Genomic DNA, 25912 nt, shown 5'->3' on the forward strand with positions numbered 1-25912 from the left:
GCTGAATCCATTTTCCTAAAGTGGCATATTTTTGTTTTTCTTAATGTCTGAACAGTACATTGTATTTTATTAGCTGTCATCTGTTGATGCACGCTTGTACTAAGTATACACTATCTCTGTGGTAGATAGTACTGCAGCAAATAAGGATATGCAGGCATGTCTGTGATGTACCGTTCAGTCTCCCTTTTTACTGACTTCTTGTATAAACCCCTACATATAGACTCCTATTCCTTGAGATAGTCCATAGAACACTGAGTATTTACCAAAACAGCCTGCCAAGAACCCTATAAGAAGGAAACCAAAATGATATTGAAATGATTAGGTATATATTTGGGAATTCTGGTTCATTTTTTTTGAGGTTACTACACAGCTTTGGGGTACCACCAGAGTATATAAGCAGATGTGAATTCATATGCCACTGCTTAGAAGCTAAATCCATATATCATTACTATACACAAGGATAAACTCCAGAAGTTAGAACAAAACATTTATAAAACATAAAACCCAAACATCGCTGCATGTATGAGTGAGGGCTTTTATAATCTTTAATGGTTCCAGCCACTGTCAGTATTACACAAGCATCTAAACCAGGAGGAGAGGTTGATATATTTGTTCTTCTTAAAGAACCAAAGCTCAAGCCATTCAAAATAAGATCTTACAGATGATAAAATCAAACAAAGCAGCTTAAAACTTATATATGCCATGACTAAATCAAATGATAAATGTCAAAGTGAGAAAAATGTTGCAACTCTTGTCCTAGACAAAAGACTGATTTCTTGAAACATAAAGACAGCTGCCATGACTTAAGATCTACCCAGATATAACACTCTTTATTTATCAACAAGGATGTCCACTGTATTAGCAAAATCCTAGAGACAACTTACATTTTCTTCTTTGGAGGGTTGAGTACATGAACTTCAGTTTACCTTTACGGAGGTGTGGCCAATGGCAGAATGAGATACTTTGTAGGAATCCAATGGAAAGATCTTCAGTACATATTTGTCAATGAGACAAGAAAATTTTTACATTGTATGTTATATTTGAATGTGGAAGGTGGTCAAGAATATATAATTCTGTTTTCCTGTATGTGCATAATAAATACTTGAGAAATATTTAGGGTACTATATGCATACAATTTTAACTAATTAATCAGTATATGTGTGCATTTGTGGACATAATTGTGTGTGTGCATGTGTACACAGACATATGGAGATCACAGGACATCTTTTGTAGAATGTTTTCTTTTTCCATGTTTACATGGGTTCCAGGGCTTAAATTCAGGTCACCAGGATCATGTGGTGAGCACCTTTAAACTATTTAAAACTGACTCCAGGGACTGCATGTTAACCATGGAATGGACTGGGTGAAGAACTGAGAAACTACCCAATGAATATTGAATTACACTGGGTCTTAGTTAGGGTTTTTGTCTTCGTAGACACCATGGCCATGGCAACTCTTTATAAAGGAAAACATTTAATTGAGTTGGCTCGAGTATGGTTTCAAAGGTTCAGTTCATTATCAGCATGGCGGCATGCAGGCAGATGTGGTGTTGGAGAAGTAGCTGAGAGTCTTACATCTCAAAGTAACAGGAAATCGACTGACACACTCAGTGGTATCCTAAGCATAGGAAGCCCACTCAAAACCTACCCCCACAGTGATACACTTCCTCCAATAAGTTCATACCCACTCCAACAAAGCTACACCTCCTAATAGTGCCACTCCCTATGAGATTATAGAGGCCAATTACAGTCAAACTACCACACATTGCTTTGATTTAATTATACCCAATCAAAATGTAAAAATAAAGTTAAGTACGTTCCCATCAATGACATGCCATGTGCTTACAAAGTAACTTTGAAGAAGCTGTTTGAACTTGATGAACTTCAAGTTTCCCAGCTACAAAATTGGGAAAATGACATTTAAAAAGACCTCTAATCAGCATAGAGTTTGTCAACATTTTATATTTAATCTGACCTCTGATGTTCTCTCAGTCTCATTATCTCTCCACCTGGACTTGTTCTACCACCGTCAGTTTGGGGACCATGCCCTCACTAAGGTGCAGGCTCAGAGTCAAAGAGGCCCACAGCTGCGCTGCCTTGCCATTGGATAATTGCTCATAATCGTTTGCATATATTACCAGAGAGAAAAGTCTAATTATTTTCTCCTTGGAAGAGCCTCCAGAGAGAAGGTTTTAGGCCTGTTTCCTTCTTTGCTTCCTAAGAAGAGTAATATTTTTGAACTTGATTTCACCTTGGAGGAAAATACCCATGAACATTTGTATACACACATTCAACTTTTATGCAAATGAATTTTTAAGCTCTGATTTTCTGTGTTTATGGATAAATACTTAGATTGGCACAAGAGAGGTTGACACTTCTTAGGTACACTGAGGTGTACGTAAAAATCTCTCAACTCACATATCACTTCTTTGAACTCACTGACTTCACTTCCAAGCTTAGAGGCCTGTGGACTCTTGATTCTCATGCTTAATTTGCAAAGTATACTTTCATCTTATAATAAGCTAAAATTATAGATACACACATGTATAATTCTAGCAAAATGAGGTGGAGAGATGAGCTATTTTCCAATATTTTTTTTCTAATGTCAGTAGCTTTCCGACTAATTTCAGGTCCCTCAATAACAAGCATTAGGTGTTCATTTTCTGGTTGATTACTTCCATTTCGCACTAGATATGTATACAGATTAAACTGATGAGGTAAACAAGCTGGAAGATTTATGTAGAATATTGCAAATATCCGTCAAGGAAATCTTTAAAATTTTTTTCCTTACACACTGGAGCATGACTGATATCTTCCAGATGAGAGTCTGGGCAGAAAAGTATTCTTTGAGCATTCATGTGAGCTCCTAAGTCTATCTAATAGTATTCATTCCTTCCTTGGTCTTATCCACTGCCTCCTTGGTGGGTAAGAAAATGTCTTTCTATGCAGGTGCTTCTGCCAAGGATCAGGGAATTCTAAATGATGCAGTGACTCATTTCAAGATAAGGCACTGGAGACTAACCTTGTGATTTTCCTTAGTGAAGACATTCTTTCCCAGCATGAAATAAATGAATTTCTGAAGTTTAGGATAGAAGGATAGATGTGTAGTTCAACGTTTAAGTTCTTACACAACATACATGAAGTCTTCGGTTCAATCCTCCAAAACTGTAACAAAACAAACAAAACAAAACAAAAAAAAAAGACGACCAAGGTCTTTCATGTTCATTTTCTTACATAATCCAAATGTAAGTATTTCAAGGCTTGTTATTATTCTTGCTTCATTGGGAAAGAAACAGATTTTAAAAGTTAAGGAGTAGCTCAAAGCCACAAAGCAGGTATCAATGAATGGCTCTGAGGTTGCCAGTTCTTCCATTTCCAGATACATTCTTTTTTTCAGTGCTTCAGATGCCCTTATTTATGACTGAAAGAAGAATGCATGCAAGCGTGAGTGAATGAGGAAAGGAATGAAGGCCAGAACAGCACTCCATGCCTCAGGGGAAGCAAAGCTACTCTGGCAAAGTAGACCTAGAGAGAAGATCCATCAAGATCTCCCTCATGCATCCAGGCTGTGAATGTTAGGTGACAAATTCCAAATGAGGCAGGGGATAGGGATTCTGTTCTTATTTTGTTCAGATGTACAAATAGTCTGTGTTTAACTTCTTGCTGTATATAACTTTATTCATTGTGATCCTGTGTGCTGGTTAGGAGCAGCAGCCTTAAGAGTTTGTTAAATGCAATTGACCTGGTGATCTCTTACAGCCCTTGGCTTCAGATACTTCTTTCTCTTCCCAAGGGGCTTCCCTAGACACATTGAAAAAGAAATGGCTTTTTTTTTGAGAATGGGATTGGAGCAGTCTCTTGGGTTCACATGAATCCTCTGGTTTTATTGGTTTTTGTTATGACCACATTTTCAACCTTCTTGTGTTTCACACTCCTGGACTACTCAGCTGGTGATTTGATCTTAGGATAGATGGGATGCTGCAGGTCTCCTACACTGTCACAGTAATTTTTTTCTGGTCTTGATAGTAACAGTAGTAGGTGTTACAGGAAGAAGCACATAGAACCTAGGAAGACCTGGAGATGTGTGGATTCTGTCCACAGCATTAGTGTTAATGAAAACTCAATTGCAGTGTGGTTGTATGGTCAAGAAGGTGGACACTTCCACCCACTGCCATGACTGATACCCTCTTTCTCCAAAGTAATTTATGTTGAGAATACAAAGTTGAGGGGAAAAGAATTGAAAGGAAGTCTGATTAGTGAAGGGGTTGGTCAGGAGTTCTACTTTCAATACCATCCATAGAAGAATCAAAGACAACACTTCACCTCTGAATTTCTCATTATGTGTTCTTCACAAGTAAGGTGGCCTCTTTGCATTAGACAAATTACAAGGCTGATGGCTTTTGGTGGAGGGATACACTTTTTGAAATGAATAAATCAATACATGAATATGAAAATATTCATATATTTGCTGGACTGGAATGGAATCTAGGGTCTTAAGCATGCTTGACCAGTGTTCTACTACAGACCTACATGGCAAGCTCCTGCTATTGAGCAGTTATTAATTAGGGTGTATTTCCACCTGTTGTTCTTTTTAAAATGGTTGCTGTCTTTTAAGCCATAGCTGCCTGAATCAGTAACAGCAACTCTGCTGCTCCCAGCAGCGCTTAGGCCACAAGGGCTGTAGCAGAAGGGAAATCTGTTCCCTCCAGCTCCAACTCTTTCAAAGCTATGAAGGGAACTTAACTAAACCGCTCTCCCTATAAGAACTCAAGATTCAAAGGTTAAGGTGGAATTCTGCTCTTCAAGGAGGCTGAATAGCAAGTAGCTCACCTCCTCCCCTTGCTCGCGTCCTCCAAAAAGCCCTCGTGCTTCTCCTCGCCCCTCCTTACAAACTCCTTTTCACCTGCCTCCTCCATACCACTTCCTGTCAGCTAGTTGCTGACTCAGCCTCCTGACCACAGGTGAATTTTATTTAATCAGACATATATTCACATCATTAAACAAATGTTACAGAGCATAAACAAAGGTAACATACCTCGAAATAATATTTTACAACATCCATCCTTGATTATTCATCTCAAAGTGTCTTTAACTACCTCAAAGAAATTTATTGCAAACTCATAAGTAAAGAGAGTATGCTGTGGGATATTCTGTATGGCAAATGTGTTGCTCTGAGTGGTTAATAAATAAAACACTGATTGGCCAGTAGCCAGGCAAGAAGTATAGGTGGGACTAACAGAGAGGAGAATTGAGGGCAGAGGAGGGCAGAGAGATAGATTGCAGCTGCCGCCAGGACAAGGAAGATGTAAGGTACCAACCAGTAAGCCACGAGCCACATGGCAAAGTATAGATTAATAGAAATGGGCTGAATATAAGAGTAAGAGCTAGACAATGATAGGCCTGAGCTAATGGTCAAGCAGTTTAAATAATATAAGCATCTGTATGTTTATTTTATAAGTGGGCTAAGGGATTACCAGGGCTTGGCGGGACTCGGAGAGAAAATTCTCAGTTACAAGAGTACATTATGAGAATATAGTTAAAGCAATTAAAATATAAATGAATGTATATCTGCTGCCATTTCAGGAATTTAGGCAAAAGCAATAGCTTAGTGAAGGGGAATTAGGAGCTGAAAATAATAAAGGGGTATTAGAAAATAAATATAAATAATAAGTAAGATACAAAAGATGGCAACTGATGATGTAGAACAAAACAAAGCAGGAAAAGATAATAGGAAGTATGTGTTGTATACAATTTCAGAGCAGTGCAAAACATCCCACAAAGAAATCATCATTATAACAAAAGCCTGAAGGTAATGAAGAAAGTAGTCATGTGGACAGTGAGAAGAAGAAAATTATTATTTATTAATATTTTGAAGCAAATCTCAGATAACAAATGTTAATATTATTTTTAATGAAAAATTTTTATCATACAATATATTTTGATCATGGATACTTTTCCTCCAAGCCCTCTCCCATTCTCTCCACCTCTCCACCCACACAATTCTATACTCTTTCTTTATCTTTCTTTTTAGCAAAGGAACAAAATAGCAAACAAAATAAATAAGACAACAACAACAATAATAACAAACTAAGAGAAAACACAAGAAATACACAAACACACATAACAAACTCATAAAAATACAAAATCAGAAACCATAATGTACAAGCAAAAGACCAGTAAGACAAAAATGCCCAAACAAAACAATATGAGACAAAAAATCTACAAAAATAGCACGAGTTCATTTTGTGTTTTCTATCAACCACTTGGCATGGACCCTTGGTGTGGTTTGTATATATAAATAATATATAGCTATCTGAAATGCACTCCCTATATGGGCTTACTACCCTTCCAGATCTGAGTAGTTAACCAGGCACTGGTGCCGCATCCCCTCCCATGGGATGAGTCTTAAATCCAAACAGAGAACAGTTAGTTATCTCCCTAAGTGGAGCCACTGCGCTCACACAGATGGTTATAATGCCGACGTTTATAAGGCTTCTTTATATTCCATTAATCTCTGTCAATCCTTTCCCCCATCCTGTACCATCATGTCCCTAGCCACCCTCCCTCCCTGCCTGGCATTAGGATCTTGCGCACAATAGATGCCTAGTCTGATTTCTTAAAGGATCATGATTTAACCCTCACTGAGGAGAGGATGGAGGAGTAGAAAGGAGGTGAGGGAGGAGGGGGGAAACTGTGGTTAGTATGTAAAATAAATAAATAATAATAAAATCAATGTGCTGAGAATCTTTTACTGTGAGGGAGAGGTAGAGTCTGAAAATCCAGATACTATATTTACTATATACTTGGTGAGTAGTAGTATTTTCTGTGAGAGAAATAGTAGTGGCTTTAGCCAGATTGTGTGTGTGTGTGTGTGTGTGTGTGTGTGTGTGTGATAACTGGATAACACTGGTGAATGCATGGGCAGAGAGTAAAGAAAGAGAGGAAAGAAAGTAAGGAAGAAAAAAAGCAAAACCAACTTTATGGCCCCAGCAAGAGAAGAAATGCAATTACCATTAATCTCCTAATCGAGATGTGTAAGGCACATCAACTTAAGAGACAAGCCCCGGAGTCTACCTTCAGACATAATGATGTTAAGATGCTTAGAAAAATCCCAAGGCACTTATTTCAGATCCATCTATTTTCCTGTATATTTCATAATCTCATTTTTTCTACACTGCGGAATGAAATTCCATTGTTCATGTGTGCCATATTTTCATTACCCATTCATCTGTGATGGACATCTAGGCTGGTTTCATTTTCCTGTTGTTATGAATAGAGCAGCACAATACATGCACAAGTATCTTCAGGCAGGATACAGACTCCTTTGGATATATACTCTGGTTTCTCTTCAAATTGTAGAAATCTTTTGTCTTCTGCTAAATTCTTATGAATTTAAAATGAAAGTATGTGTTCTCCACTGCTTCTCTGTTATTTAGTGCCATAACTACCAGGCGATCTTTAGTTCCTTTTTGAAACTGTCGCTCCTCATGTTGGTATTCCATCCCTAGTCTCTTGATTTCCTCTTCTGATCCTTCTTCTCTTGCCTTCTACTCGATTAATGCTAAAATACATTATATGCTGTGTACTCCATCTCCCCTGAGTAGACAGTTCATCTTATGCTCCACTTTTCTTGTAAGGGTCTGTTTGTTTATATAATTCCTGACCATTCTCATTGGAGAGAAAAAAAAAAAAGAGAGAACATGGGACTCCATTGGCAATGGCTAAGTGCCTCGCCTGAACTGGGGAGTTGAAGAAAGAAGGCTGTAAATCCAGACACAGTAGCTTTCTTTCTCTATGATACTCTCACCATTATCTTCATGTATTGTTACATAACTAGAATGTAATCACCATATTTTATGATCGGATTCTTTGGCGGGAATAAAGGGGAATGTAACCAATACATTTTCATTTCACAGTACAGGGAAGTAGGGCATGCCCTCTGGGTTTCCCAATTAGTCAGAGGGTGAGTGCACATTGCTGGGTGACTTATGCCATTTCCCTCATGGCTTTCCACGGTGTTCTGGAAGGACCAGGACGTGCAGTCTCCAACGTGTACTCAGCCTGGTAGTGGGGTGGGGATGTCATTTATTTATCACTACTGCAGGAGCCTTCTTTGAGTGTCATTTCTCAGTCCTGCATCCCTGTTGTGCATGCCATTCACTTTGTGTGTTCCAAAGTCATGTTTATATTCAATTAACAGTTGACTCTTTGATATAGGGCTAATTTCAACATTGTTTAATCAGTGTGGGGCATAGGTTGCTCAATCACCATCTCAAGTTACTTGCTTACAGCCTTTGAGTGCTAGTCTTTTGTGGTTGGAGAATGGTATGCTACAGTGGCTTTTCAAGTCAGGACTTGATCTGCTAACTTGTCATACAAAATGTAGTTACAGTCCTCCCTGGTTAACCTTGTTCCCAGATGAGTGACTCAGTATGTTTCAGATAAACAGTGATTTTTAATGGATCTGAGTCTATCAAGAGTCTTCAGGAGAGGTCCCTTCATGGACAACACAGAGATATATCTATGTGCCAGTGTAGAGTTCACCATGTGAATATCTAAAATCTGAGTAAGAAATAAATTATAACTGTGTCCTGAAAGTGTCACAGAGGACCTATTCTACCTTAGTAGCTAAGGCCCAGAATATCCAGCCTTAACCATTGTTGAGGATCAAAAGATGCTATGAGGGATGAGCAGGGAGACAGTAATTCTCCTTGTGCCTAGAATTGGGAGAGAGGATCTCTCAGGAGCTCAAGCAGAGACAAGAGTGATCAGCTTGAGTGTGCTGTGCCAGGGACTGTCACCCTTATGTCTGGTCTTAGTGGTAAGGGTGGGTATTAACATAGCTTCAGACAGGAGTAGCTAGGAAGAACTCAGGAACCTTCTGATCCCCCTCCCGCAAGGGGCTAAAAGAGCAATACTGGAACAGGACAAAGACTTTTCCCCACTATCCTTTTAACTGCTTACTCTTTAACCGTCTTCTTCTGACTTGCAAAAGTACTGGCTATATGTATAAATATGTGACTACTCTCAGCAGGCTTATTTCTTCTTTCTCTGTCTTTCCTTTTATTGAAAATAGCCTTTTCTCCCTCAAATATTATAAATATGAAAACCTGATTATGGTTTCCTCTCCTTCTACCCCCCCCATCCCTCCCCATCTCTCCTCCCATCTAGATCTAATTTCTGCCTCTTATTAGAAAACAAACAGGCTTCTAAGGGATGGCAATATAATGAGATAAAATAAAAACTAGCACAATGCAATAGGACAAACCAAACAGAAGGAAAAGAGCCCCAAATGAGGCACATGAAACATACAGATGCAGAGATCTACTCGTTTGCACACACGGAACTGGAAGTCATAATATATAAGCAAAGGACATGTAGGGCAAAAAGAAAGAAAAAAAACACATGAAATAAAATAAAAATACTATTAAAAGAAGCCCCAACATGACATTATGAGACAAAGAGTGTCCAGTGATGCTGTTAAGTTCCTTTACTGTTGGCCATCTAGTGCTGGGCATGCAGCCTGCCCTTAAGAGCAGGTTGTTTCCCCATTGAGACTCCCTTGGAGAAAACTAAGTTCTCATTTGCAAGTGTTTATCAATTGGGATAGCTTCTGTGCTAGGGGTGGGAGCATGTGTCTACTTCTGTCAGCTTTAGGACTCCATCTGGTGTAGACCTGTGCAGGCCCTGTGCACCGGCAGGCTTATTTCAACCCTTTGTTCTTTTTTTTTCTTCTGAGATTCTTATTCCCCAAACCAGAATGAAATGAACTAATTTAGTGATTCCTATGCTAGGGTCTGAGACAGAGCAAGCAACCCACAGCTCATTCATTAGCTTTGTTTATAAAAAGAGTTTTGTTTTATGCCTGGTTTCAGCTTTGTTCTCTTTGTACTCAACTATGCTTGGATATTCAGCCTATGATTTCAAGTAACTACGTGAGCAGAGGTGCACAAAGCACCCCTCTTTGGAAAAGGCTGTAGCTTTTCTGAGTGTAAATTGTCTTTGCACACCTGAAACATTTCCCTTTCCCTGTCTCTATGCCTCATAATTTCCCTAGAATATCATATTATTGCCTTCCATAAAGTGCTTTAAACACCCAAGTCACCCATACCTATCTCCCTTAGAACAAATTTATTTTTAGTCCTCTATAGAAAAAGCACATGTATATGTCTGTGTGCTTATGAGTGTGTGTGTGAGTGTGAGTGTGTGTGTGTGTGAGTGAGTGTGTGTGTGTGTGTGTGTGTGTGTGTGTGTATGTAAGTACTTACATAGGTGTGTGGTGCCTATGTTGTACAGGCGTGTGTGTGTGTGTGTGTGTGTGTGTGTGTGTTGTGTGTGAGTGCACTTATATGTGTATGGGGATGCAGGTGTCCATGTGTGCAGGTGCATGTAGAGGCCTGAGGTCACAGTTGAGTATCTTGCTCTATCATTTTTCACCTTTTTACTTTTTCAATGCATTGTCTCTCACTGAACCTGGAGCTCATTGTTTTGCCTAGACTGGCTGGCTAGTGAATTCCAGGAGTCATCTTGCCTCTGTCTTCTCAGAGTTGGAATTACAGGCACTTGGCTTTTTACAAGGACACAGGGGCTCTGAATTCAGTTCCTTACTTCAGCCACAAAGTCATCTACTTATCCTCCAAACATAGTTTCACAAATCTGCTATGATGCACCATATCCTGTGTTTGATCCATTGTGAAATATGTAGAGACAGCTGGGCTCGCCAAGCTTTCAGAAAATCTCCAACAAGAGCAGGCACTCATTAAACACATCCTGAAAGAAATCAGAAAACTAACTCTGATTATAAATGGCTCTTGACATGAAACAGACTTTTACTTTGAAGAGTTACTTTAACATTGAGTGACTAGTAAAATATCTCACAGACACATTTGCATTCCAAATGTAACAGGTGGATAAAAGCCCAAGTTAAGCAATGCTATTTTAAACACGGTGTCAGAAATTGCCAGACTGGAGGTGAGTCACATGGATCAGATGTTTGCAGTATTTTGAAGTAGGAGCCCAGAAACCTTCACAGAAACTTCAAGTGGTTTATGTGGATAATTGTGACCATTGACTGACTTTGGGGCTTGTTAAAATTGGTGCACACTTATCTAATGTAGTTGGGATCCACTTTATAAGCAATGAAATCTTGCTATTATTTATATTTAGGGCACTGATACCATTCTACCAGTGTTCACCACGACAACCTGGAACTCTGCCACCAAATGGCCATGTGCCCATGAGACTGGATAATATATGAAAACTTCACTTCCTTGTTTGTAAATTGAGAAATTGGATTCTATAACTTGGGGAGTGCTTGTCTCTTAAATGTTTTCTATGACCACGAATAAGTAAATCATCCAAAGATACCAGATTAGGAATGGGCAGGATTTGTGTGAACTTGTTAAAATTAATCACTATTCATTGTCTTGCCAAATGGAAACAAAGAACTGTGATGTGGAGGGTTAACAAGTCACATTTAATTGGGGAAAAATGTGTGACATTTTTAGTTGACATTTTATTTGGCATAAATAAATATTAGACCATTTGTTTCCTTTTGGACTACACAAATTGACCTTAATATTCATTCTGATAATACCCAGCTGTCTGACTGTCCATATGAATGACAGAGACTACTCGAAAGTTACAAATTAATGAAGTCTGCAAAATAGGTGAGTAATTTTGTATTTCCATTTCTGCAAAGGAAATAAAAAGGTAATATATGCAAATAAACTAAGTATTCTCCAAGGCAGTAGCTTGATGTTGGAAAGGTAAGTCTCATGATCTGTAGGCAACATAAAAGGAAGTTAAGTGGTTGTTAAAAGATCTAACACACACAAAAAAATTTTAGTTTGGAGAACTTTAGTCTAGGACCCAATTAGATTTTCAAATATAGAATTCCTCATCTTGTGGGTAACTGGATTTATGGACATTGAGCTGTACAAATAATATCACAAGGTAATGATGCCTCAAGCCCTCCTCCCCAAAAAAGAGCTCCTAAGAGATGAATTCATACAGGTAGAGTGATAGACATCATAAAGTATATTGTATCCTCAAACATGAAGACTTCTTTGTTGACCTGGAATGGGCCCTTGAACTGCTGCCATAACCTGAACACTTTGTAGCATCACAGCCAGATGTAATAAGAACAATACAGCAGGACTTTCCACTGTACTCTGCTGGTCTCCTCACTCTCACCCCTTATTCTGAGTTTTAATTTCACTTTTACACATATTTTTGTGGTTTCATTCTGCAAGCTCCACCTCCAGTGGATCTGCTCAGACAACACAGTGCTTTGATCTCATTCCTGTCTGGTGTAACAGGATGGCTCCTTCAAGAGTGACTTTGTTCTCAATTATTGTTTTACTCACTGTTTACTGTTTTTACAGGGGACCAATCCTAACATCTCCTAACATCGTTTTGCTTTTTTTCAAAGATTCTTCTTTGAAGAGGGAGGGGGCTGTGGTGTTAGAGATGAAGCATCCTGAGGAAAACCCTGCAATCTCCCTGCAGACATGAGATTTTGACTTGATAAACACTGAAATAATTTAATAAGTAAATCCTTCTTGAAGGTCTTAAAAGGTAGTTTGGAGTTGTGCAAACCAACTAACAATAATTTTGGTTCAGGGGGTCAACTTTTTAGAAATATCCTGTTTTAAAGCTGGTAGCAAAATTATATTTGGGGTTACATGGGAAAAGGAGATCTGTGGCATGATCTGAATATAGTTTTAGGGTTTCTGTTGTGATTTGCAGCCTGGGTATGAGCAAGCAGGAAGACCATGGAGAGCTCTTTGTGTGCGCGCGTATCGCCATCTGCTGGTAATTAGCTGTGATTACATTAGCCAGTTTCAAAGGCAGCCACGAAGGTGGGATTCCCAGTTTGTGTTTCTTAAAGGCAGAGCCTGGGATGATGATTCAAGTTTGAATAATTCATTGGATAGAAAAAGAGGTACAGGAATGAGGAAATGATGAAGGGGAAGGGTGGCCAATAAAAGGCAACTACTAGCAGGAAACTGAAGTTTAGTATCATTTGACAGTTTGAAACATTTTTCTGAGAGCAAACCTACCTGAGAATCAAGATGGATGGCTATCATACACCAGTTCTCATCAGCCATACACTTCTGGAGTGCTTTGGGATTGGTAATTACTGGATACTCTAGGACGTCCACAGAGGTGGTAGTTAACACTGTCAAACAGAGAATGCAAGATTCATTCATCTACATTTGAAGTGACAGGTGCTGTCCCCTCCCAGACATTTCAAGTAATCGTGAGACAGGTGACTTCCACTTTCATCTCCTTGCATTTCAGGGTGATAAAATGAAAGCTTCCTCTTGAGAAACAGCGTCCTAATCATCTTGTAATCCCAAACAACTACCCTATCTATGCTATCTATGAGCCATTCAAACTTCAGTTTGCCAGTGGCTTCTGTGTATGTGACCCGAACAGAGTGTATTATATTAGGTTGAAGGTCATGTGTCTATTGCTCTTGATGTGTGGTGTGTGGTGTGTGGTGTGGTGTGGTGTGGTGTGGTGTGGTGGTGGTGGTGGTGGTGTGTGTGTGTGTGTACATGCACATGTATACTTTGTGTCATCCTCAATCACTCTTCACTATGTCTTGAGATAGGGTATTTCACTAAACCCAAAGATAGACAGGCTGACTAGTAAGCTGCAGGGATATGTCTGTTTTCCCCTCCCCAGTGCTAGGATTATAGGTACATGCCACTCGGCCTACCTTTTGACATGGGTGTTGGGGATCTGAACTCAGGTCTCTATGTTTGCTCTGTAAGGCATCTTGCTCTCATTGCTCACTTCTTATGTTTGGTCTGAGATGTTGTTAGGTGGAATACTTCAATGATAATTTAAATACTTTGTGAGACTTCAGATTTAACACCAGTTAAAGGCATTGTAGGCTGGGAGAGCAAGAGCCAGGCCTGACACTTGTGTTAATAGCAGTAAAATCAAACCTTTGTTTCCTCCACCTAACACTATGTGCATGGTTAGTTCTCTCATTGGTAAGACTTTATCAGTGCCAGAATCACTTTTTTATTGACAAGATGAACATTTAGAATCAGCAGTATCAGCAAAATTGTTTGATTGACCATGGAGAGAATGAGCACGTGCTGTTTGTGTATAGCCTCATCCAGAAACCATTGTTACCCTGAGAATAGGTTCATTGTGCTAGCATTGAGGTTGCTGAGGGCAAAGAGCAGTTGCCATCACTTAGTTGAGTCATCCTGTCAACCTGTTCAGTGATTTCTGCTGAGAGCGATATTGACACTGATATAAAATAGAAAGGTCTGTGTGCCTATAGTCAAAGTCACATGTTACTCATACAGATTTCTTTTCCTCTGATCTTTCATAATTGCTTCTTCAAAGTACTTGACCACAAATTAAAGACATTTATAATATCTCAGAAGTCTTATATTTTTAACAAAGGCCACCTTCTGATTTATAAACATAACGAGTTCTTATAGAATGCTCACATTATAAAGCTCAGTTCAAAGTATCCTATGTGAGAACAGGGTGTTTAAAATATTCTAGGCCAAGACCATAAGTTTGGGCTGCAATCATTTCCAATTGGATTTTATGAACATAAAATACACCTATTAGGAACTAAGGAGAAAAGGGAAGAAAATTTTAAAAAGGAAGAGTAATTTTAACTTTATTTGATTAGGCCAGCATGGCATGAAAGCCACTAATAATTCTGCAAGAAAATAAAAATCCAAATTTCAAGTCTTCATCAATATTCCTGGTGAACACAGATAAAACTCCTAACAAAATACTAGCAAGCCAAATCCCATAGCAAACAAAAAGAATCACTCACTTTGGTCAAGTGAGATTTTGACATAAAATACAAGAACATTACAAAATGAATAAGTAATTATGTTCTCCCATAACAAAAGCCAAAAGCTATATATAACAAAAGCAGAAAAGACATCTGAGAAAATCCAGCATTGCTTCATAATTAAAAATGTTTGCTAGGACTCAGAACAGGCAAATAACCTGCCTGACAGCTAATTGCCCCACTCCCTAGATAGGTTCCTAAAGACCCATTCTACCCCGTAACCCTCCCAACCCAGGACTGGGCCCTGTGTCCCATGCTGGCTGACTTCTGCTGCTCGGGTGCAGGCTCCACCAGTCAAAAGAACCACTGAGTGACCCACCTGCCAGCTAAACTGCCCCGCTCCCTAGATTGAATTCCAAAAGACCCATCCCACCGCCCTTCCCCCACCTCAACACCCACCCCACAGTTAGCCCCTACCAGCAACTGCAGATCCCCCATTGCTCAGGTGCAGGCCACATGAATCTGAAGAACAGAAACAGAACACACTAGTTAGAAAAAGAAAGACCCCACTCCCCTGCACCCAAGGCCAAACTAGATATCAGAAGTTCAGCCCCCAACTTGGACAGAGACTCCCTACTGGATCAGAGGTCATACCAGCTGCCAGAAATCTAGGACACAAAGACAAGCTGATCAAAGAGGAATCAGAAACCAAGGAACAAAACACACATCCAACAAAGACAAACTCAGAAATCAACAACTAGTTGTACAATCAACACAAACCCAGATGCCTAAAGGCCAGTGTTAAGAACACAATTAGCAACAGAGAGGGCAATATAGCTCTACCAGAGCCCAACTATGTAGCTGAAGTTTTCTCTGGTCCTGCCTAGCCCCTCAGACCCTGCAGCTGCTTATAAAACAATCACTCAGAAGCTTACATTAATTAAAATTGTTCAGCCATTAGCTCAGGACTACCACTGACCAGCTCTTACATTTAAACTCAGGCCATTTCTGATAATCTGTATGTTGCCATGTGTTCCGTGGCTTTACCTGTATACTGTTACATGCTATTCCCTGGACAGCAGGCTGGTGTCTCCTGACTCAGCCTTATAGCCTTCCCAAAATTCTCCTTGTTTGCTTATCCTACCTATACTTTCTGCCTGGCTACTGGCCAATCAGCACTTTATTTATCAACCAATTAGAGCAACACATTCACTGCATACAGATTGATATCCACAGTACTTCTTCTTCTTTTTTTTTCCAAAAGGAAGGTTTTAACTTTAACATAGTAAAATTACATATAACAAAACAGTAATCAAGCAAGAATTACAGTTACAATATCTAGTCTATTTGTATTTGACAAAATTAAAGAAAATATCTATCTATCCTATATTTATGAGTCTAAAGTTTCATATATAATTTATCTCTTATCATAACCAAGGAAAATTATAACTATCTAGTCTTCAACTACATCAAACACCTCAGAAGGATATAATATCATCTAAGTAAATAGGAAGAGCATTGTAAGCAACTTCCAAAAATCTAGAATGACAGAGAGAGCTGGCTACCTGGACAGCCATCCAAAGTATGTTGGGGCATCCATCTTCGTCCCATAGGCCTAGTCTCTCAGTCACTTTTCTCTGTGTCCTATAGAATGTCTGGCAGTTTCTTCTGTGAAGCAGGAACCTGTAGGACCATCTCGCCTTGCAAAGTTCAGTGGTCACCTTTCTATGGGTCCTGCATGTCCAGTCAATACAACATTTTGTCAAGCAGTTCAGGCAAAAACAGTTTCTTGCCTAAATGGCTATTTTTGCCAAGAAGATGATAAACTCCTTATGGAGCGTCTTCGATGCCCATCTTTCACAGTGCTGCCAGGAGCAAACATGTCTCACTGCCCAGAAAGTCTAAGTTTTTAAAACATTTTCAATGCCATATTCTGTAGGTCTTTGAAGATTACATAATTGAATTATATTTATGTATACCTAGAAAACTTAACTAATATGACTATAAGTTTTACTATCATAGAAGACTAATTATTAATCTGTATTTCTTAGTTATCCATTACAATCTAAATGAACTGCACAAACATAATACCTTAAACAAGAGTAGAAAAATACATACAATACAACAAAATTAACTTTAAATTTGTATCAATAAACTAAAATCCATAGCAATGTAAAACATTTTTAAACAAGTTGTTGCTCTTTAGATTCATTAATGTACCCTTTATCTTATCATATCTACATTTTATTTTTCCATATCATGTCTAGGGTGACTGTCCAGGCAGCTGGATGTTTCTGTCAACTCACATTTTTTTGGAAGCTACTTGCTTGCATTTCCTGTTTTACTTGGTAATATTCTTTCCTTCTTGGGTCTCTGAGGGAATTGAAGATTAGATAGTTATCATTATAGTTATATGAAGATTAGACAGTTATAATTATAGTTTTCCTTGTTAAGAATTTCAGAAAAGAATTTCACTAATGTGATGAAAAGTATAAAAATTTGAAAGACATTATAAGATAGTTCTCTGTTAGTAATATAAGTTAGGATAGAAAGTGATTCAGATACATTTTGGACTTACCAAAATAGGATAGATAATGGAATATTTTCTCTGAGTTTGTCAAATGCATATGGACTAGACATTGTTGAGGTATTTATTGCTTGTATATATTGTATATAGTTATTCTTATTGTATATAGTTTTTCTTATATTAGTTATAATTTTTTTATATTTGTGCTGAAATGTGATATTTTATTTGTATGTTAATAAATAAAGTTTGCCTAGAGATCAGAGGTCATAGTCAGTCATAAACAGAAGTCAGGCAGTGGTAGCACATGCCCTTAATCAGATCACATGACAGGCAGACTCTGTGTGTTTACGGACACAGCCAAGTGTGGTGGCACACACCTTTAATCTCAGTACCAAGAATAGAGACCTGGAGGTCTATATAGACAGACAGTGATGAGGAAGTGATGTGGCTGGGCTTAGAGCCAATGAGAAGGCAGAACAGGAAGGCAATAAAGGCGCAGGTTAGACAGGAAGAAGCTCTCTTGGGAAGCTATGGCAAGGTGGTAAATCTAAGGTTAGTTGGTGGCTATTGCTTTGATCACTACAGCTTTTACCTTTGTATTTGGCTCTGTGTTTCTTATTTAATAAGACTGTTTAGAAATTCATCTACACAACTATCCTATGACAGCAAGACCTGAATATTCCAGCACAGCTGAAACATAAGAAAACAACCTTAAAAACATCTTTATGAAGATAGAGGTCCTGAAAGAAGAAATAAAAAAAAATCCTTAAAGAAATTGAGGAAAAGACAAACAAAAAATTGGAGGAAATCAATAAATTAATTAAGGAATGCTAAGAAAACCAAGAAAAACAAACATCCAGGTGAAAGAAACTGTTCAAGACCTGAAAATGGAAGTAGAAGCAATAAAGAAAACACAAATTGAAGAAATTCTGGAAATGGAAAATCCGGGTAAGCAAACAGGAACTGCAGACACAAGTATCAGTGACAGAATACAAGAGGTGGAAGGGAGAACTTCAGGTATTTCAAAGCAAATGGACCTAAAAAGCATGCTGGTGTAGCTATTCTAATATTAACAAAATAGACCTCAACCCAAAATTAATCAAAAGTGATGGTGAAGGACATTTCATGCTCATCAAAGGAAAAATCCTCAGGATAACATCTCAGTTCTGAAACAGACTTATAACCCCAAGTGAAACAGAAGCAATCATTGAATGTCTTCCAACTAAAAAAAGTTCAGGGACAGATGCTTTTAGTGCAGAATTCTATCACTTTATTAGGCAGGGTTTCTCTGTGTAGCTTTGGAGCCTGTCCTGAAACTTGCTCTGTAGACCAGGCTGGCCTCAAATTCACAGAGATCCACTTGCCTCTGCCTCACGAGTGATGGGATTAAAGGCATGCGCCATCACCACCTGGCTTCAAATTCTACCACTTTCAAAGAAGAGTTAATGCCACTACTCCTCAAACTATCCCACAAAATGGAAAGAGAAGGAACACTGCCAAATTCATTTTATGAGGCTATAGTTACCCTTATATCCAGACCATATAAAGACTCAACAAAGAAAGAGAATAATGGATGAATTTTTCTTATGAATTTAGATGCAAAAATACTTAATAAGATACTCACAAACTCAATCCAAGAACATATAAAAAATCATCATCTGCCATGATCAAGTAGGCTTCATCTCAGAGATGCAGATATGGTTCAATATATGAAAATCAATAAATGTAATCCACCATTTAAACAAACGGAAAGAAAAATCCATAAAAGGCCTTTGACAAAAATCTAACACCCCTTCTTGATAAAAGTCCAGGAGTGATTAGGGAGACAAAGGACTTACCTCAACAAAATGCAGTTTACAGCAAGCTCATAGCCAATATAAGCTTCAACAGCGAGAAAATCAAAGCAATTCCATTATAACCTGGAACAAGACAAGGTTGTTCGCTCTTTCCATACCTATTCATTACAGTACTTAAAGTTTTAGCTAGAGCAATAAGACAACTGAAGGAGATATAAATTGAAAAGGAAGAAGTCAAAGCATCTTTATTAGCAGGTGATATGATAGTAAACATAAGTGACACTAAAAATTCTACCAGGGAACTTCTACAGTTGGTAAACACTTTCAGTAAAGTAGTTACATACAAAGTTAACTCACAAAATCAGTAGCCCTCCTATATACAAACAACAAATGGTCTGAGAAAGAAATAAGACAAGCAACACCTTTCACAATAGCCTCAAATTATATAAAATATCTCGGGTATAACTCTAACCAAGCAAGTAAAAGACTTGTATGATAAAAACTTCAAGTCTTTGAAGAAATTGAAGAAGGTATCAGTATGTGAAAAGATTCCCCCATGCTCATGGATTGGTAAGATTAACATAGTAAAAATAGCCATCTTACCAAAAGCAATCTACACATTCCATGCAATCCAAATCAAAATTCCAACACAATTGTTCACAAATCTTAAAAGGACAATTCTCATATTCAATGGAAAAAGGAAGAAAAAACCCAGAATAACTAAAACAGTCCTGAACAATTAAAAAAATAAAAGAATTGCTGGAAGTTTTACCCTTCCCAATTTTGAGCACCACAGAACTACAGAGCTAAATTAATAATAATAGTAATAATAAAACCTCATGGTATTGGCATAAAAACAGACATGTTGATCAATGGAATTGAATTGAAGACCCAAACATAAATCAAAACTACCATGGCCACCTGATTTTTGATAAAGAAGCCAGAAATACACACTGGAAAAAAGGCAGCATCTTTAACAAATGGTACAGATTTAACTGGATGATGGGGATGTAGAAGAATACAAATAGATCTGTACTTATTACCCTGAGCAAAACTTAATTCCAAAATGAATTAAAGGCCTCAAGATAAAACCAGGTACACTGAATTGGATAGGCAAGAAAGTGAGGAATAGCCTTAAACTCATTCTCACAGAAGACTTTCTGAACAGAACACTGTTAGCATAGGCACTAAAGTCAACAACTGATAATTAGGGCCTCATGATATGGAAAAGCTTCTGTAAGGCAAAGGATACTGTTATTCAGGCAAGGCAGTAGGTTACAGAATGGGAATTTTTTTTTATCAACTCCACAGCTAATAGAGGACTAATATCCAAAATTTTATATAATGAATTCAAGAAACTATATATCAAAAAACCAAATAGTACAATTAAAATGGAGTATAGATTGAAATGGAGAATTCTCAATAGAGCAAACTCAAATAGCTGAGAAACAGGAAATGTTGAACATCCTTAATCATCAGAGAAATGCAAATCAAAAGTACTTTGGGATTTCATTTTACACCTGTCAGAATGGCTAAGATCAACATAAGAGACAACGCCTGCTGGTGAGGATGTGGAATAAGGAGAACAACTCATCTATTGCTGGTGACAGTGCAAATTCATACAGCACTATGGAAATTAGTGGAAGTTCCTCAGAAAGATGGGAATCCACTTCAAGATCCAACTATACTGCTCTTGGGCATATACCTAAAGCATACTTCATCATACCTCAAGGACACTTACTCAACCATGTTAATTGCTACTCTATTCATAATAGCCAGAAACTAGAAACAACCTATATGTCCCTTAACAGAACAATGAATAAAGAAAATGTGGTAATTTTCACAACGGAATATTAGGTTTAAAAAAATTATATCATGAATTTTGCAGGCAAATGGATGGATCTAGAAAAAAATAATCTTGTGTGAGGTAACCCAGATCCTGAAAGATAAATATGGTATGTATTCACTTATAGGTAGATATTACCTGTTAAATAAATGATAGCCAAGCTACAGTCTGTAGACCCAGAGGTTGAGTATAGAGGATGGAACTACAGTAGACTCACAGATCTCCCTGGGAACTGGAGATAGAATAGATTTTTGGGGGGATAGACTGGGGGCAGGAGAGGGACATAGGAGCAGGAGGATCTGGTGGAGAGGTGGAGGGGAGATGGAGTTGGAAGGCGTACAGGGAGAGACAGCTAGAATTAAGGGGCATTTGAGGGTTGACATGGGAAACTAGTGCAGGGAAACTTCCTAAAACAAAATGAAGGGGATCCTAATGAATGTCTCCAAATAATGAGGGAGATAGAATACCAACTGACCATTTCTGGTCTCCTGTACCAGGACTGGGTTACATCTAATTGAGTTGTTGGCTAAAGGGATCCCATGGCAATCCCCAAACAAGCTAGGCTATTGCCAAGGCAATAGGTTGATCCCCACAAACTCACAGCAAAGCTTTATTGCTGAAGGCAATACCCACCCAGCTCATTGAACATTGAGAAGTTGAGCTGGTGTCTACAAAGAACCTTCACTCCTACATTTTAAAGTTCTAGTATGGGACAGTACTCTTCAGGGTATCAAATAGAAATGTAAATGCCAACCAAAACCAGCCACAAAAGCATCACTCTACCATCCTGTCTTGCCTGCAAAATATGCCAGGGCAACTGTGGCACAAAGATTGTGGGTAACAAACCAATGTCTGATTTTACTTAAGGCCCACTGCACAAGATAGAACCCCTACCTGGCATTGCTTGGGTCACCAAGAATCAGAAACTAGATAGCTCAGAGATCTAGGGTAAAACCAAATATTTCTAGTCTTTAAATAAACGTAGTGATGAAATGACTCCTATGAAATTCTGTCATACTCAGATCAGTGCCTTATTCAGCCATCAACGGAGAAGCTTCCTCCTGCAGCAGATGAGAACAAATACAGAGACTCACAGCCAGGTATTACACATACACACACACACACACACACACACACACACACACACACACACACACACAGAGAGAGAGAGAGAGAGAGAGAGAGAGAGAGACAGAGAGAGAGAGACAGAGAGACAGAGACAGAGACAGAGACAGGAAGACAGAGACAGAGACAGGAAGACAGAGAGACAGAGACAGATACAGAGAGACAGAGAGAGAGAGAGAAACACACACAGAAAGACATAGACACAGAGAGAGACTTTGGCTCTAAATGGGGTATCTCCATCAAATGGTTTTCCTCAGAGCTCAGAGAACCTTGTGGAAGTGGAAGCAGAAAGAGTATAAGAGCCAGAGGGGATGGAAGACACCAGGTAAACAAGGCTCTTTAAATTAATTAGACAAAACTCATATGAACTCACAGAACTGGAGCAACTAGCACAGGGACTGCACAGATCTGTGCTAGGTCTCCTTCATATTTATTATACTTTTCAGTTTAGTATTTTTACAGGACACCTGAGAGTGTGAATGAGTGGGTCTCCCATTCTTGTGCCTTCTCTTGGGGCTCTTTTCCTTCTGTTGGTTTGTGCCTTATCCAAGTTCAATGAGATACTTTTTGTTTTATCTTATTGTATTTCATTTTGCCATTTTTGTTGTTATCTCTTAGAAGCCTGTTCTTTTCTAATGAGAGACAGAAAGAAAGTGGATCCAGATGGGAGGGAAGGTGGGGAGGAACTGGAAGGAGTAGAGGAAGGGGAAATTGTAATCAAGATATATTGTATAAGGAAAGAATATATTTTCAACAAAAGGGGCAAATGGTCATAAGTATGGTTTCTCTTGATAATTACTTGAAGTGCATTTAATAGCTGGACATACTAGTACTGTTGGTTACAATTTTCTGTCAGTATTTATGTACTTATTATTACATAAGTTCTTTATACTCTTATTGATATTTAAGTTCTGTCAATTATTGAGAGAATTATATTGGCATCCCCCACTCCAATTGTGAATACATTGCTTTTCCTTAAAGTTATATCAGTTTTTGCTTCATAATATTTTGAAGCTCTCTTTTGCGTTGTATAAACATTTAGGAGTGCAACATTTTTGGGATTTTAGCCTCATTATGACTATAGAGTCATCTTCTTTTGCTTGATAACTTTTTTGGCTCAAACTATACTTAGTCGAAAGTTAATATAGCTATATCCAAGTGAACTGTTTCCTGAGATCAATACTATAAATAAAAAAATGAGCTGCCAATGAAATATTATAGGAATTTGTGTTAGATATTACTGATGGGACAAACAATAATAATTTTAGAGACAGTAGTGATTGAGATAGGTAATCTGTGTCATCCATTCTTCCCTTTAATGGGACCCTTCTATTCTTGCTTTCCTGTTTGTGCTAACCTATTCTTGGATTTTATTTTCTCTTGAATTTATCAAAACATTCTCACCTTTCTTGACAATTTTGATTTTTGAAAAAAGTTTTCACCTACTCCAGATTCTTTAGCAGTTTAATAACTGTTTTTATGTTTTAACCTAGAGAGAAGCAAATGCTACTTTGATATGTTCTTTTATATGTATGCATGCTTATTATCTGTTCAACTATGTTCCTGCTTCTAATGATAATAAACAACATTACGAAGCATCTACTTAATGCTTTACATTTAAGAAATACTCAGTAAACATATCTAGCCTCTATGTCAACTAGAGATTGTTTCCTTTATTTTGGAGAACAAGGGAATAAGACACAGATAGTCTTAACTTACTTAACATGACAATAAGTAAACCTGGGATTGGGGTTTATGCTTAAATGATATGGTTTCAGAATGGAGGCCGAAAATCACTTCTTCCCAGATGCTGCTGATATATAACTCTGCTGATGGAAGAAAAGATGATGATAAGGAGGACAGACCAGGAACACATGCACACACATAGACACAGACACAGACACAGACAGACACACATAGACACACACACACACACACACACACACACACACACACACACACACACACACACTTTATAATGAGATCCAGTTAGAAAGTAATACTTGGCCAAAATGCTATTGAGATCATTTAAAGTTTGTCCCTTCAGGTGTAAACCCATGGGCCTTAAGTTCTTTGGGGACCTGGCTCTGAATTATTGTATGTTGCTTGGATGAGGTCTTTTATTCTGTGCAGTATGTGACTCAGTGTTAAGTTCAGGAATTCGTCATGCCTAGGTCTATCAGGGTGGGAGATTCATCATCTTCCCCAAGTACTTATTAAGTGACTTGTCTCAGAAAGATTACCATAATGAAGAAAATCCAATCTTATATCTTCTAGAAAATGACCATTTTCTTTAATGTAGATAAAGGAGATGCAGAAAGGATATCCTTAAGAAGTGAGTAGACTGGGTTCTGGATAATAGGAAGTTTTGAAACATGATGGAGAAACAGTAATGTTGTGAACTGGGAGGACAAGATCTCTGACCCCTAAGGTTTTGATATTTTACTCTCAGAATTATCAGTTCACAGTTGGTCTATGTGAGTTTTTCTAAACCGATTTGTCTGGGGTTAAAGCATAAACATATAGAGATGCTTGTAGCCATAGTACACTCAATTCTTGAAAATCATTGAGGAATTTTAAATGTCTACACCATAATAAGCAATATGTATGTGAGATTAGTTAGCTTCAGTTGATCTTCTTAAAAGGTAAGCATCACTGAAGTATAGTTTTCTAACATCAGAAATATATACAAATTTATTTGTCAATTGGAAACAATTCTTCACAAAATGACTCAAAATAACTTGCACTCAGATAATTAATAAATAGATAATAAATTGCTTTTGAACTTGTAGCAATCTATATTATACTTTGTCTTAACTCACCTGTCATAGTGAGTTGCATGAGAGTAGATAAAGAGAATGTAGGACACGAACCAACTATTTCTACAATGGACAGTACTCAAGAAAAATCGAGAACTGTCCATTTAACTGCTTAAAATGCACCCAACATCAACATAAGGATACCATTATAATACTAATAAATCATCCAGGTTAAGTCATTTAAACTATTTGAAATGTGTATGGTGCTTCACTATTAGCAGTCATCTGACAAACTGCTTTTTCTTTGAAAGAGCACTTTGTTGTAGAAATCATATATTTTTGTATAGATTATCATACATAATAATCTAGACAATTTGAATAGTTTCTACTATTTATTGACCCACGTGTCACACAAAAATATAATATTGAAGATTTTATCTGTATTAAACTATTATAAACTTACCATCTTACTTATTTTACTATTATTTGATTTGATTTGATAGTAGCAGTCCTATATCATAATAATTGATTTTTAAAGACGCTTATGCTCATATGGAAAATCATGTAAAATAATTTTATGTTATTTTAACTTTGTGGGTGCTTAATTTTCTTTGCAATTTCCATGACAAATTGCCCCCAAAGTTTGTCAGACCCCCTGATCTCTAGGATAGCATCTCTCATGCTCTTCCATGACAGCATAATCATTTATTGGAAGAATGCAATTGTAAGAAATTTTAACCCTTTTGCTTTCTTCTCAATCTGTCATCTTACACTTTTTCTTGATGCCACTTTTGACTTCACACCAGTAATAGACTGAATTCATTTTTTTCTTTTCATTGAAATATCAGTATTAAATGAAAATCACATGTTTTACTATCTTTCTGAATGGCCATCCTTTTTTTTTTGCCAAGTGTGCAGTTATATTTTCCACATCTCTTTATAAGGAAATACTGAAACATACACATATATGAACTACATCTTTTTAGTATTTTTATATTTCTCATTATCCAATGAGAATTGGATGCCATATTTAACATTTCCTTAATATATGGTATAGGATCCTAAACTCCCAGTTGTA

General features: G+C 37.8%; 1 protein-coding gene across 5 annotated transcripts in view; it reads left to right on the forward strand.

Moving 5' to 3' along the window:
• LOC102915608 (olfactory receptor 5G29-like) overlaps positions 1-25912 on the forward strand; it is a 30866-nt gene that overhangs the window by 2307 nt on the left and 2647 nt on the right. The window contains exons 1-2 of one of the 5 annotated variants that reach the window (XM_076569844.1): positions 20397-21059; positions 21973-22050. The exons of 2 other annotated variants lie outside the window; for them this stretch is intronic. The gene's annotated coding sequence lies outside the window, so the exon portion shown is untranslated. Of the gene's footprint in view, positions 1-17048; positions 17163-20396; positions 21060-21276; positions 22051-25912 lie in introns of those variants that run through there. 2 more of the 5 variants (XR_013050575.1, XM_076569843.1) reach the window with 2 other exon arrangements.

This window comes from Peromyscus maniculatus, chromosome 4 (genome assembly GCF_049852395.1).
Source record: "Peromyscus maniculatus bairdii isolate BWxNUB_F1_BW_parent chromosome 4, HU_Pman_BW_mat_3.1, whole genome shotgun sequence".
NCBI classification, from domain to species: domain Eukaryota; kingdom Metazoa; phylum Chordata; class Mammalia; order Rodentia; family Cricetidae; genus Peromyscus; species Peromyscus maniculatus.